This window comes from Ochotona princeps, chromosome 2 (assembly GCF_030435755.1).
Source record: "Ochotona princeps isolate mOchPri1 chromosome 2, mOchPri1.hap1, whole genome shotgun sequence".
Lineage (NCBI taxonomy): Eukaryota > Metazoa > Chordata > Mammalia > Lagomorpha > Ochotonidae > Ochotona > Ochotona princeps.
In genome coordinates, this window is record NC_080833.1 from 63,390,193 (window position 1) to 63,406,091 (window position 15,899).

The 15,899-nt window shown below is 40.2% G+C and overlaps 1 protein-coding gene across 4 annotated transcripts in view; it reads left to right on the forward strand.

Moving 5' to 3' along the window:
• The window catches only part of ST6GALNAC3 (ST6 N-acetylgalactosaminide alpha-2,6-sialyltransferase 3), a 578,537-nt gene that overhangs the window by 156,088 nt on the left and 406,550 nt on the right, over positions 1 to 15,899 (forward strand). Inside the window, exon 1 of one of the 4 annotated variants that reach the window (XM_058660873.1) lies at positions 13,311 to 13,346. The exons of the other annotated variants lie outside the window; for them this stretch is intronic. The gene's annotated coding sequence lies outside the window, so the exon portion shown is untranslated. Of the gene's footprint in view, positions 1 to 13,310; positions 13,347 to 15,899 lie in introns of those variants that run through there. 4 annotated transcript variants of the gene reach the window in all.

Consider the following 15,899-nt stretch of genomic DNA (forward strand, 5'->3'; position numbering starts at 1 on the left):
CTGATGTGGGATGCAGGTGTCCTTAAGTGCTTGGCCAGACACCTGCCTGATGTTACTGTTTTCAGATACAGAAAACCCTGTATCTGCATGCACATGTATTCATAGTGATAAACATTGATATTTATCAAATATTTATTTACTTTTTCTTCCTTTTCTCTTTTTCATCCACTACTTTCATCTTTTTCTCTTCTCCTCATGGATTCATTCATGACTACATCATAATTCTTATTAGCTGAGTAACATATTGCAGATGTATAAATTATGAGTCAAATCTTGAGAACTGGATGTAGCTGTGTTCGAATTCAAGAGTACCATTTTGCAACAGTCTATTTTTGAAAATTTTTTTTACCATAGTCAGCAAACACTTCTACTATTAAAATTGTTAGTATTTTTCATATCAGGTGCTAGGTGAATTGCATGAATTTTGTGTTAACTTCCACAATAATCCTGTGATACAGATAATATTATCCTTGTTTCTTTGGCTAAAGAATATTTGTTTTGAACTATTAGTAAGGAGGAGGAACAATGGAATGACTCAATAGCTAAATCCTCATCTTACAAGTGCCAGTATCCCATTTGGGCACTGGTTACTGTCCCAGTTGCTCCACTTCCAATCCAGCTCTTTGCTTATGACTTGGGAAAGCAGTAGAGGATGACCCAAACCTTTGGGACCCTACACCTGTGTGAGAGACCTGGAAGAAGCTCTTGGTTTCAAATCAGCTCGGCTCTGGCCGTTGCAGCCATTTTGGGGAATGAACCAGAAAATGGAAGATCTTTCTTTCTGTCTCTCTTTCCATAACTCTGGTCTGACTTTGCAGTAGGTTGATCTGTGGCAGCTGACAAAGTAAGGTGGAATCATCTGCATCTTTCCTTCTTTCTTCACTATTTGTTAGGCCCTCACTTAAGGTTAGATCTTTATTCTCACATTATTAACACGCTGCTTGAGACCTTAGATACTGAGAGCCTAGGAGATGCTTTCAAAGCGTCCCATGATTCTGCCTTGAAGCAGATCAGGCTCAGCCCAGTGATTCGCGCTCCAAAGCCTCTGTTCCTCTGTTCCTGTTTTTTCTGTAGTCAAGCAATGCAGGCCAGGCAGCTTCTCTAGGGAAGCTGTTCTCTGTTCCAGGAACAAACTTCCTCCAGAACCTCTGTATAGGGTTTTCCAGTCAACAAAGGGCCGTGAATTGTGACTATGTGTTGCCAGCTGTCCGTTGGTTCGTGTACAATGAAGCAGCTGTGCGGTTGGATCTGGTGAGTGCTTCACAGGACATGTGGTCACTCTCTGAAATTAATCATTTTCCATCTGTAGCTGAATCAAATTCGATGCCAGAAAATGACCTGTACTATGACCCATACAAATACATAGACCCATTCTCTTCTAACTCAGCCATAATTCAAGTCAGAATTGAAGAACTAGATTTTATTTAAAGTTTTATTTTATTTTTATTGGAAAGTCAGATATACAGGAAGCAGGAAAGACAGAGAGAAAGATCTTCCATCCGATGATTCACTCCCCAAGTGAACGCAATGGCCGGTGCTGTGCTGATCTGAAGCCAGGAGCCAGGAACTTCGTCCAGGTCTCCCACATGGGTGCAGAGTCGCAAGGTTTTGGGCCGTCTTTGACTGCTTTCCCAGCCCACAGGCAGGGAGCTGGATGGGAAGTGGAGATGCTGGAATTAAAACTGGCACCCATATGAGATCCCGGCACGCTCTAGATGAGGACTTTAGCTGCTAGGCCACGCTGCCGGGCCAAAGAACTGGATTTTGAGAGAGTGATTAAGAAACTTGCTCTTGGTTCTCAAGTTGCAGCCACCTTTCAGGTCCAATACATTGCTGTGACTCATGATGGTTTTTAAAAAGAAGGTACCTGTAGGTTAGTCTACACTATTATGGTTTTTTTTGTTGTTGTTGTTGTTTTGAAAAATCTATAATGGCAAACCACTAATTGAATATTTTTTCACTTTTGGTCCCCATGTTCCCTTCATTTTTAATAGATTTTATGATTCATGTTTTGCAATCTATCTCACAATACTCTGGTAAGTTTCATTAGATACATAAAAATAAGGTAAAATTTTTGCAAATTTTTGCCCTGCAGCTGAGGAGTGTTGATACAGATGTTTTCTGAAAGAATCCTTTACCCCATTTTTTAAAAATCTTGCTTTTGGAAATATCCTGTACAGACCAGACATTATTTAAATTCACATTTCCCTCTTGGATGTTGGCCAACAAAATTAAGAAACTAGATAATGGTCCTTTCTGGAATGTTACAATATTGCAACAGTGTTCTTCTTTTTATTATTTTTTTTAATGTGCTATGGCTTTTTCTACAACATTCCCACAGTCTTTTGTCTTTTTACTCTACTTCTTCACCTTCCCATGCTCTTGTTATTGATGCTGGAGTTTGTTTTTTTAGGGCTTTTTTACTTCATTACTTTTAGCAGTCATTCTTAAACATAGACTTTTTAAAATTTGGAAAGCAGAATAATTGACAGAGAGAGTCAGAGAGAAGAAAAGAAATCAGAAAATCAAAAAATCTTCTATTCATTAGTATACCTCACAGGAAGCTGTAAGAGCCAAGATTGTATCTGTCTGAAGCATGGAGCCAGCAATTCTATCCAGGTCTTTCACATGGGTATCAGGGACCAAATACTTGAGTCAGTCAGTGTAGGCTACCTCCAGGGAGGCATTAGCAGGAAAATTGATTGGAAGCAGATAGCCAGCACCAGAATGTGCACTATAGTACACAAGATCGACATTGCAAGCAGTGGCTTAATCCACTATACTGTAATGCCCACCTCCTCCCACCAAGTTTGAAGATGAGAAATGCATTCTGTTTATCTGTGTGCCTGTCATCAGAAAATGGCTCAAAGTAAATGATCATTCAGCATTTGTTGCATAATAGGCAAATGAGTGGAAGAGATGTCTTTTCCTTGATTAAGTTAAGACTCATTTAGAGAGCTCTGGTGCTGTAATCACCATTGTCATCTTGCAGGTGAATTTCTTTTCTTAAAGATTTATTTATTTTTATTGGAAAGGTGGATATACAGAGAGGAAGAGAGACAGAGAGGAAGATCTTACGTCTGATGGTTCACTCGCCAAGTAACCGCAACGGCTGGATCTGATCAATCTGAAGCCAGGAGCCAGGAGCTCTTCTGGGTCTCCCATGTGGGTGCAGGGTCCCAAGACTTTGGGCTGTCCTCGACTGCTTTCCCAGGCCACAAGCAGGAAACTGGATGGGAAGCAGGGCTGCGGGGTTAGAACCGGCAGCCATATGGGATCCTGGCGCGTTCAAGGCGAGGACCTTAGCCACTAGGCCACGCCGCCGGGCCCGAATGTGTTTTATAGTCTGGACATCAAGTTGCTTTGTGCCCTGATGCATTATCTTGGTCTCCTCTGCTAAATAATAGTACATTGATTCTGAGTTGCATCACAAACAGATTATAAAAATACCTCTGAGTTTTATAGAACAAAAGGTTTTTGATGCTGGAAATTGATTTTGGCAGTTATAAACTTCTTAGTAAATCTCAAAGCAGATGAAGGATGTTGGTGGCTAGAAAGATGTAAGTCAATCTGATAAAAATGTACTACATGGCAAGATAACCTTTGCTTTGTAGTAAAATGCAGTTTTCTCACCAAGTGATTCTGACAGGTTGGTGAATCCCTTACGTATACAGAGGTCTGGCCTGGAGTTGGGGGTCCCTTGATAGATCGTTGATAGTGTTGGCATCTTTTGACAGTCAAAGCTCAGGAGGGCTGGTACGGTTGATTTTGCCCTGTGTAGATGTGAAACTGGTCATGTAGGCCAGGGAAATACCTAGGCTGCTTCCAGATTTGTGGGGTGGAAATAGAGGTGGAACAGCAGCCAGCACAGCAGCACTTGCTACTTCTTCTGAAGCTCTCTTTTATTTTTCTGTTTACTGAGAAGTGGTAGCTATCTGCTTCTAATCTACTGGATAAAGCTATCCCATTTTAAGTGCACTTGGTGTAATAAAATTCTGTGTACTGAAAGCCTTCAAAATACCTTTAGATTTGCTGAAATGGAATTTGATCTGATACTTTAATCTTAAGTCTTAGGTCCAAAAAACAGTCCTTCCCCTAGCCCCCTTCCTACTCAGTGTCAGAAATTGCATAATGTCTAATTAGAAATTTGGTACATTAGCTTAAGGTTTGATTGTCTCTGAAAATGCATTATGGGCGCAGGCAGTTGATGCGGTGGTTAAGAATTTGGAATTCTGTGTGTCAGTGTGCCTGGATTTACATCCCAGCTCTTCTCCCATTTCTAACTTCCTGCTAATGCATGCTGTGGAAGCACTGGAGTTGGCTGAATGATTTAAGTTCCTGACACTCAATGTAGGTGACCCAGATTAAATTCCCAGCTCCTGGCTTTGGCCTAATCAAATCCCAGCTATTACAGGCATTTGGCTTGAACCTAATGGATGGATGTTCTCTGTCTGCCTCTCTATCTTCACCTTTAAAAATGTATTATATATTTTAAGTGGAATTTTATTAGTTTGAATGAGCCCATCAGAAATTACTTTCCAGGTATCAGACATTGATGAAGGGATGCGCAATGAAGGGTGGAAAATTGACTCATTAAAAAATACAGGGAACCTCATCTCAACAAACTCCAGTGACTTTTAAGGCCACCAAAAGTTGTATTGCGTATGCCACTGTTTATTCTGGAAGCAGTTTCTAACCTGCTATGTGCTTCACTGAATTTGGAGAGCCTAGTTAATGTTCTTTCATTTTGTAAGGAAATAATATTACTTAGATAATAGCTTGTGGAGAAGTGGGGAAATAGTTTGCTAATAAGTTGTACGCATCTATGAATTGCACAATGGAGAGGAAATTATGACAAATTGGAGGAGAGGGGAATGAGTGTTGTAAGAGAACATGCAAGATTTAAGATGTGAAAGGAGCCATTTCATTTTAAGAGCTCACTTTCTCTTGCTTCAGTCACCTGAGAATACCAAATATTAGTCACTTGCTTCATTCTGTCTCACTCCACCCACCCACACATCAGCTATCCAAAATGCTACCAAGTAGTTTCCTTTAATGTTATTTTTTAGATTTAATCCTCACGAAGGTTAATAAAGTCCTCTCTCTATATGTGGTATGAAAGCATAACTGATGACTTTATTGGTGCAAGTATATTATGGGTGCTTTGACATTTATGTTTTCGGCCCTGATAGATGAATGATCCCAATGAAAGTAAATCAATTGCATCCAGACTGTGGTATAAAATACTGTGCTCGAGGTTTTCCTTCTTGTCTGGTAGATAAGGGAGGGTGTGAAATATTAAAATTTGACTTAATGCTGTGTATTTCTTCTGAAAAAAGCATTCACTTTGTCTCCGAAAGTACACCTGTGATCGATGTTTGCCCTCAGTGCCGACACAGAGACCTCTTGTATGCGGATTTCCTTGCCCTCCAGAGGAGCCTCAGCGGCTTCCTCTGATCTGGTGCGGATATCTTTTTTTTCCCTCTTGAAGAATGACTTTCAAGCAAAATGATTATTAATAGTCATGAAGAACTTGTTAGAGATAATTTTTCTACATGCCTACCAATGAAAGCACCAGAGATACATTCTAATTCCCTGGCAAGGACTAGCTAACTTTTATATTAAACAAGATAACTATTTCTTGCTCATGCAGAAACCTGAGTTTTTGTTGATGTTCTTGCTGCTGTTTTTCCTGGAGTATTTGGAGACTGGCCTGTGTCTGCATTGCCTACCTTTGTGTTGATGTCCCTGAAGCAGAAACCAGCACAGCCAGAATTCAGTACGTATTTTCAAAACTGGCTAAAGTTGTGGAGAATTGTTAGAATTTTCATGCAGAGCTAGGAACAAATTTTTGTCATGCAGATTTTCTATTTAACCCTACGTATTGAAAAGTATTGTAGCAGCAATATCCTATCCTGTATTTTAAAAATCCCAAGGGAAAACTCTGAAATTTCCATGTTTCCAGTTTTAAATGTCCCATGGCAGTAGTAATCAGCATGCAATTACTCACCACTATAGTTCTAGTGTGACTTTTCTTGCTCCTGTGCGACCTTCTACTACCCATGTGTAGCCAAAGTGCTGCAAGAAATTTGCAGCTGTGTCTGTCTGGAAAACTTGGAAAATACTGCACTCAGTGTGTTTTGGAAAAGGTGTGGTTTCTAGAATCTATGTTCAGGAAAATAAAATCTAAAACCTGCAAGTACTCATTTATGGAACATTTCATTTCATTACTTTGTTAATCGAGCGTGTATCTGAAGGTGAATGCCAGTCAGTTACAATTACGCTTCAGGCCCAAGTGAACTGAGGTTAGGCTGTCAAGACAGAAGGATGTCTATTGTAGCAAAATACATTTGCTGTAGATCAGTATGAGTTTTCCTATTGAGTCATTAGAATAGACCATTGCCATTTGTCCACCATTCTGAGAACATTGTACTTCAGAGTGGTGAGTTTCAAACAAAGCCTTGTGGTCTCAGGACTACGATGAATTAAATCATGATTCGTGATACAACCTCTTCCACTGAAGTTCAGATTTTTCTCTCATATTACTCCTGAATTCTGGCTCCTCTCTGTCTTCTGGTAGTCTAGAAGATAAAAAACGGTTTTTAAACACTTACATGAACTGGGCTAATTCATGAGTGATCCAGTAACCTAGGAAAGAAGGATCAGTTGGGGGTGAAAATGTAAGAAGCCCTCCTTCAATTTCATATCTGCTTCACTGTATGTCTGATTTAACCTACCATGTTGCTTACAGAGTGCTCTGGGTCAAACCACACTGTAACATGTTTGAAAACCCTGAGGGAAGTGGGTCTCAGGACTCAGCGAACTCTGCTGTTACTCTTATGCATGATTTTTAAATTATCCATTCCTCAAATTTCCCACTTGGTTCACTTTCAGGAAAAAAAGTTATCACTGTAAAAGAGATGTACTTATTCTTGTCAGGAAACGTAACAGGTGTAGTCCTTTTTTATTGTAGCTGAGAGTAAATTTTGATTGAAATTGTTTGCCATGCAATGCTTTGCAGGGTTGAAATAAAGCAACGTAAGCGATGGTTTTTGCCTAAAGAATTTCATGCCAGTTGGAAGAGTGCCTGTGTTAATGGCCATCTGGGTGACAGAGGTTGGTGCACACCTGAACAGAGAGAGACTAAGGCAGGATGGGGACGAGAGGCATGCTCAGGTGGGCTGGGTCAGGCTCACTAGGGTAATGCTTACTGTCCCTGCGCTGCTTCCATTTAGGCTTGAGAGATGGAACACGTGAGAGATCACAGCCAGATTATATATACAAATAGAACCCTAAACCACAGGGTGCAGCTTCTGCCCAGGAAATCAACCACTTACGCATCAGAAATAGTCCCAGAGACCAGCGTGCTATGCATTAGATTTGTAGGAGATCAGACTGCTGACTCTAGCAACAGTCTGGAAAGCTCAATAATAACTGTTAGTCCCAAATGAGCAGGCCATGATTAATAATTGTGAGTTTCCCTAATGTTTGTCCTCATTTTTGACCTAGGATCAATCAGAATACCAAATAAGCACTCCTAACCAGTCTGATGGGATGCCTGTTTCCAATTAGCCCACTTAGAACGAATAGTCCCTAATCATACCGTAGCTGAAGCTTTCCTGTTCTTCTGGATTAAGCTGTTCTATCCCTCTGCTTGCTTTTGAGGCTGTGCCAAAATGCAAGTGCCAGTGTGGCTGACTCCCTGGTTATAGCAAACTCTGAATGAATAACCTGGCTTGTTTTCATTTGGTTGGTCGTCAATTATTTCTGTTTCTGTAGGGCCATGTTGGACCCAGGATGATATTGTCCAGAAATACTTTGTAATTCCAAGTTCTCTTTAAGTCTGCAATTTTATGTAGCTGTTTTTCTTTGAGGTACATTAGCATTTCCTAACTCTGGAGGGGACTGTAGCTGATCTGAGAGATGTACCCTGGTCCCTAGGTGCCATCCCATGTGTGGAAAGGTCTGAGCAGTAAAGCACATTATTAAATGCCAGTGCATGCATTAGGCTTTGCTGTCTGACCGTGAACTCCCTGTCTTGTGGCACCCAGAAGGGAGGAACAGATGGGTCTCTTTGTGCTTTGTGACAGAGATCAATGGCCAAGGGCTTTTTTTTTTTTTTTTTTAATATAAAAGTACAAAGGAAAACCTTTTGAAATATTATTCTCTAAAGATTTGGGAATAGGAGATCTGAGCTTAGCAGATCAGCAAAGGGCCAGTACTTGCTTATGGATGAATAATTGGCCTAGGGGCTCCAACTTCCTTATGCTTTTATTTGAACAGATAATAGGACCCAGTACAAGGACAGTGGAAACAAAGCCAAATTATCCCTTCTCCTTTTTAAATGAAAACTCAATTTTGCTTCAGCAGTGACCTCTCCCCAATGACACAGAAGTATTGAGTTTAGAAGTTATACCAATTGTCTAAGAACAGATTGAAACCATATCACACCTTATTTTGGTATTATATTTGGTTTCTTTTGTGCTGACTTCATTATCTGTGTTTATCTTGTTATTACTCTATTTAAAATTGCAATTATAGAGCTTTAACAGAATGAAAGAAAACAGTACGGAAGTACACATTGTTGGGGAAAAATCTGCATTATTTTCGAATTATCTTGTATTGGCTGAGTTTTTAGAATGTTGTTGTAATATACTACAGTCCAAGTATTTTTTCAAGATAATTTTATGTAATTATGACTAAGTAAAATTACTGAATTGAATTAGTTGACAAGAAAACTGTGAGGATAGCACTATTAAATTTCATATTGTAGGGACAAGCACTGTGGCTCTGTGGGTTAGAATTGTTTCCATCACATACTAGAATGCCGATTGGAGTTCTGGTTCCTCTACTTGCAGCCCAGCTTTCTGCTAATGTATCCTGGGAAGCAGTGGATGATGACTCAACTCTTGGTCTCATGCCATCCACATTGAAGACCAGGTTGGAGTTCTGGGCTTCTGGTGTTAGCCTGGTTCAGCCCTATTTTGTGGGTTTTGAGGAAACGAACCAGCAGATGAAAGTTTAATATTGCTCACTCTTTTTGCCTTTCCAGTAGATAAAATTAACATTTAAACAGTTTCTCACTACAGCCTTCAGTTTGCATTTATTAGATTTTGGTTGTGAAAGAAAAGCATATTTAAAATGTTGTGAAGTTGAAAATGTACCTCTATTTTGTTGTGAAGTAATTTGGAAATCCAATCAAATGAAGGCATCCTGTGGAAAGCTTAGAGACTCCCATTTTCATGGATTTCAAAATTCTTTTATATCAGAGTAAACATCTTTTACTTTAATTTTTATGACTGCTGTGAATTTTGCTTGTGTAGACTCCCTATTAACACTGATGGTTCCCCCTTTCTCCTGTTGCAAAAAACATATTAGACAAATATTAGAATCAATCAGCTCATTTATTGATTGTTCAACATTTCTGGAATTCTAAGAATGGTAGCAACAACAAAATGGTAATTGCTTGTTAAGTGCATCCTGTATGATGTATACTACTTTTATGCTTTTCTTTTGTTATATTAAAGTGGTAGTTTACAAATATTTGTAAAGATCACTATGATAACTTTTCCCAGCATATGTGTATGTTTGCAATGACAACTTCCTGTCTACCTTCCCCCCAGGGAGGACAATCTGTTTTCTGTTTCTTTGAGTCTGGGGTGCGCTTATAACTCTCTTTGACAAATAGCTTGTAGTGAGGGTGGTGTTTTGTGATTTTGAAGATGAAACTTCCAGAGGCCGTGCTGCTTCTTCTCTCTCCATCTTAGATGACAGAGTTGGGACACAGAAACAGAGATGATGGGACACCAAAAGGCCAGCACCAGCACTCTGAAGGGCAGGTGAGGGCATCTTGAACAACCCAGGTCCTAGTGAGCCACAGGCAAAGCTCAGCCCAAACTGCTAATCCTCAGAATTGTAAGCTAAGAAAATGATTGCTCTTCTATTTGTGTTATTTTATTTTTTAAATAAAAGCTATTGTGTTGCCCATTGTTAGGTGTTTGACTCAATAATGCATTCACATTGTTGTGCAACCAATTTGGAAATTTTTCATTTTGCAAACTGAAACTCTATACTCATCAAACAAAAATGCTCCATATTACTTCCTGCAAGTCCCTAGAAACCGAAACTCGACTTCCAGTTTCTGTGAATGTGATTTCTCCAGAAATTTCAAATAAGTGAAATCATACTGTTTCTTTGTGTTAATGGCTTATTTTCACTTGGCATAGCAGGTAAGGATACTTCTTCTACATTAGGGTATCCTTTGTCTTGTAAGAGGCAATCAGATAAGACTATTGCTTGACAATGATGAACTCTCAGCTGAATTATTAAAGCAGCATTCAGGTGGTTTACAGGAACCACACAAATTGAGGCCTACCTTGTTCTAGGTAAACCACTGTCAGCTTTGTGATCCACGAAGGTCTTGTGTCTTCTGGGATTGTACAGTCCTAGCCTTTGGCTCCAGGATAATTCTTAATGACTTTTTCACACTGCACTTTATCAGGCTTCACAAAGACACATGGGAAGAATTTTTCTTATAGGACTATAACAGGGGACCTTCATTGTGATGTAGTGCATTAATTTGCTGTTTGCAACATCAGCATCTAATATGGACATTAGTTCTAGTCCTGACAGCTCTACGTCCAGTACAAGAATTCCCTCTACATGTACTTTGGCAAGCAGTGGAAGAAGGCTCCAGTCCTTGTGCCTCTGTACCCATGGGGGAGACTTGGGTGAAGTTCCTGGCTCCTGACTTGAGCCTGTTCGAGCCTTGGCTGCTATGGCCATTTGAGTAGTGAAAAAGTGGATGAAAGATCTCTGTCTTTTCCCCATTTCTCTGTAACTCTTGCAAACAAACCAGTCTTTAAAAAAAAAGGGATATCCTGTAAAAGGATATGAAATAAAATATTCTAGAAGGACTGGTAAACAACATAGTTTATAATCAGTATTTAATGTGTCTTCATTGTGAAGACCATCCTCTCTGGTTCCTTATTTTTCTTATGTTTTCTACTTCCTCTCAAATTTCTCTACAGTATTAAAAATGTTAATATTTTAATTATTACAAGTAAAGGCATTACCAACTTGAACTTAAAACTGAAGAAACTGATTTAGTAATATTTCCTGATGTCTCAAATGATTAAGTTAGGAAAATTGTGGCTGAAGCCCTGTTTTTGATTCTGAAGATTTACCTGCGTTGGTATAGGATCCTTGATACACTATTAGTGTCATTATGGAAGCGACAAGTTTTAGGTGTGAGTTTTCTAACATACATTTTCCAAAGCAACATACAAGCAGGAACAACCAATGATATTAATAGATGTGAGTTTACAGTGCCTGTACAGGAGAGTGAAGACTTGTGACCTGTGATTTGATTGGCACAGGAGAATGCACAGGTGTGATTCTTCTGTCATTTTAAGACAATCCCTTGTAACTGGGGGCAGCTCCTGTGCTTGCTGATGGAGACACTGCAGCATCTATTTTTCAGTAATTCAAGCTTTATTCCCCCTGCCAACCATTGTGCTAAGAACTTCTGCTAAGGTGTTCTATTTACTCTTTGTATTTTGTTTTTTAAAATTCGTATTATACATTTATGTTATTTACTTGAAAGGTAAACAGAGAGATGGTGTTCCCAGCTGCTGATTCACTTCCCAGATGTCCACAGTAGCATGGGCTGGACCTGGGCAAGACCAAAGCTAGGCTCCAAGAACTTAATCTGAATGTGACACATGGGTGGTAAGAGGCCCAATGCTTTGAGCTATCATCCAGTGCTTCCCAGAGTGCAGTTTAAAGGCAATTGTAATGGAGAATGGAATCAGAATTCAAGCTCAGGTACTTTGATTTGGGTTGTTGGCATCCAGAGGAGCAACTTAACTGCTACACCCAGCACCCCCTCCAACTCTTTATTTTTAACCGATAACACAAAAATGTACCTACTTATGGGGTGCCATGTAATGTTTTGGTATATATATATACAGTATGTAATGCTCAGAGTAAGTATATTACCTTGAAACATGTAGTATTTCTTTCTAGTGAAAATGTCCAAATAATTTCTTCTAGATTTTTTTTCAAAATAAACATTATAGTATTATTGTCCAGTACTATGACAAAAATTCTTCTAAGTTAACTCTCATTTTAGAACATATTAACACATTAATCAACATTACCCCTCTGTCAACTCTGCTCTCCCAATCCTTTCAGAATGACCATTCTACCAACCTTTCTGAAGTCAGCTTCTCTAGATTCTCCACATGAGTAGGATCATGGATCTTGTTTATTTTTTATGCCTAGATTTTTCATTTGGTGTAATGGTTTACAGTTCCATTCACATTGTTGCAAATGACAAGATTTTATCTTTTAGGTGACGAGTGTTTCATTGTACAAATGTACCATTTTTAGTTTATGTACTTTGAGGATATTTCCATATATTGGCTATTGTGAAGGCTGCTTCAGTAAACATGGGTGTTCAGATGTCTCTTCAGCAAAGTAGCTTCATTTCCGTAGAAGACGTACGTTTTGATGCAATGGCTAGATCATGCCGTAGTTAATCATTTACAGCAACTGTCCATTCATGCATTTGCCATTCAGCCTATATCTTTCCCAATGGCAAAAGTGATTCTTGGCAGTAAATAGTCTGTGTTATGTTTATCTATATATCTGTATGCAAAAATGTACATTATATATACATATACGTGTGTATATATAGTCACAGGAATTCTAGTCAAACGGTCCCAATGAAGACAGTGTGTTAAAGTTCCTGTGGGGAAAGAGTTATGCAAAATGTATCTGTGAAGGTTCCTTGTTGGGGAAATAATGAGCATCTAGGATGTATTCCCATTTGGTGTTATTTTTGACAAACAGCTGTGAAATATGATTGAGAGGTTAACTAATTTTATCAAGAGCATAAGCTTGCTAGTTGCGAGAGCTCTGACTCTCACCATTGGTGTGATGCCAAAGCCTGTGCTTTCATCCACTCCACTGCTTCACCTATTGCTGCTTCATCCCTCCCGCTTTTCATTTCCTCCGTGAGATTGTATGCTCTCCTTCCTCCCAAACTCCTCTGTACCCTGCTTCCTTCAGAGCTGCTCTGTTCTTCCAGCATGTGAGGGGAGAGTAGATTCATTGTTGGCAGGGGAGTGCGTCACAAGAAAGTCTACTCCTGAGTTGAAGGAATGGGTGTTTGCATTTTAATGCCTCTGTAGTGCACTGAGGCTTTCCCTGTGGCCTCTAGAGGTCTCTCCCAGGCAGCTGGGAAGCAATTGAAATCTTGCTTGGCAGCTTTTTCAATGATGGGTGGATTTCTTTGTCTTTCCTCCAGATGGTATAGAAGATGAAGACTAGAAGCGATACTAGTAAGTCAATCAAGTTTACATTGAACAGCACTCTTAAGAGTGCCATGGAAGGCCCTACTTAGATAAATCAAATGCAAATACTCCCCACAAGAGCCAAGAAAAGTGGGCTGCAGATCGTCTAGAGATGCTGGTGGCTCAGCTTCCAGAAGTTGGGCCTGGGGCACTTCCTTGCAAGGTGCACCAGGAACTCATCACTCGGCTAATGATCACTGACTCTCAAGGGAAAAGCAAAAACAGTACAGGGGCATTGTCAAAAGGGGAAAATGGTCACTATTCCCTCTTCACCCCTTATACATAAAAATTTTGGAGCCTGTACTCACACATGTGTATGTTAGTGTCAAGTTTTGCCTGCATTGAATGCCTATGGAAGCCAGGGTTATTTTCTTAGATCCGTAAGTATTTGTGTGTCTCTCACTGAAGATAATGAATTCATTCTCATGCCCCAATTTCTGCCTCCCTAAAGTGAAGACCATAAGAAATTATGTTTTTAGGATTGTTTTAATAAGAGACCACAACATGGATGATCTAAAATCTGTTTTGGCACAATTATGGAGGCTAAAAGTTCAATAGCAAGGGCTAGCAGAATTAGTTTCTTTTAAGGGCTTCAGATTGGTTGACTGTCTTTGGTGTTTCTGATCTATACCATGTGTTTCTGATCATCTTCACATGGTGCTTGCTAATGCAGAGGATGATGGCCCACCTGCTTGGGCCACTGCTAGCCATGTGGGGGACCAGGATGGAAATCTAAACTGTCAGCTTCAGCCTTCCCAGTCCTGGAAATTGTGGCCATTTGCATAGTGAATCAGTGAATGGAAGCTCTCTCCTTCCTCTCCACCATTCCCCAATGAGTGTCTTTGGGGAAAAAATTACATGTGCAATGGTCTTATTTCCAAATAACATTGTTGTAGGGTGTTTTTTGAGCCTGAGAAGTGCAGCAACTTCAATTCTTGTCTCGCAGGAAAGAAGAATTTTCGTGCGGACACAGTTTAGTTTTCAAGCAAGATTTATTAGAAAAAGTTGAGAAAGGAGACTCCCATCCTAGTGATGGGAGGGGGCTTTGAGATCCCCTGCCATCGTGGCAGGAGGAGAAGTGAAAAAGAAGACCCTAGCCCTCTGCCATAGTGGCAGGAGGAAAAGTGGAAAAAAGAGACCCTTATCAATGGTGGAGAAAGCATCTTTTAAAGGTTCCCCTTGATGATGTTTCTCCATAAACAAAGAAAATTCCTGGTTTCCATGGTACCTGGCCTTGGGACAAAAGGCCAGAAAGGTGCCACTGGCCAACTTCCTTGGTCCCTTTCTAATGATAAAGAGGCCAGTCTGAAGCCCTCCCCCTTGGCAATGGCCAGAGACAGATTGGGGCTGAGGCTTCAGGTGGGGAATAGATATGTTAATGTCACCCTTGTCTCTTTGGGAAGTATGTTCCTGATAAGTTAAGATATGCACTTGTCTTGGGAGAGTCCCGCTCTGGTGAATCCAAGACATGGTGGGGAAAATACCCCTTTATATTTGAGAATAAAAATGACTTGGGGGCCCAGATACCGTAACTGCCTCCTACCCAGTCTAACTCCTCTCACAATATCATATTATTTCCACATATGAATTTTTGGCTTATATTATGATTGTTATTATTATTATTACTATTAATACCATTTTTGTGATACAGTTCCATGTTGCGGCCCTGCAGCGACACTAAAATGACGAGGAATTTCAAGGGCCTGGTAAAAACAGGAACCGCCACCGCAACCGGCACACACACACCGAACAAACACACACACAAACGAACGAATGAAAAAAGGGAAGGCAAAGGGAAGCCGAACGAAAGGGCAAATGAAAGGGCTTTATTGCGGAAAGTGGGCTGCTTATATACTGTTCTCCACCAATTGCTTCTGCCCGTGGTCCACGGGGCGCTATCTGATAGGCCAGCAATCACAGCGAGGGAACATTAGCCTATCCTTGTGACTTCCTGCCTGCCTACTGGCGGGACAAATCCCGCCTCCTGGCCCTTGGCCAGCTGCCATCTTGTGGCCCCTCATCTGTGTGGGGTCGGCCGCTCCCCACAGTTCCATAGGCTCTGGGATTTCCACTCCAGCCTCCTCAAGTCCCCTTCCCTCCACTGATTTCCCCTACAATGTTATAATAACATAGTCCTTCATAAGCAGTCCATCACTCTGCTACTTAAGTGTATGCTGACATTGTGGGTACCGATAATGGCAGAGAAAGTCCAGCCTCCTCTTTTCAAGATATATTTAACAGCTTCATTGGGAATCCATCCTTGATTTAAAAATAGAGATGCATACTTTACTGTATCTTCACATCCAGATATGATAGTCTTTATTATACAGTAACTATACATCCCCTTAAATGAAAACCCATAACAAAATCAACAGGAAGACAAATAGAAATTTGCAAAAGCATGAAGTTAAATTTCATGCTACTGTATAGCCAATGTGTCACTGAAAAAATGAAAAAGAAAATCAAAAACAGTCTTGAAGAAAATGCTACTGTATGACCTATGTGTCACCGAAGAAATTAATAAGAAAAAACCTTCCTTGA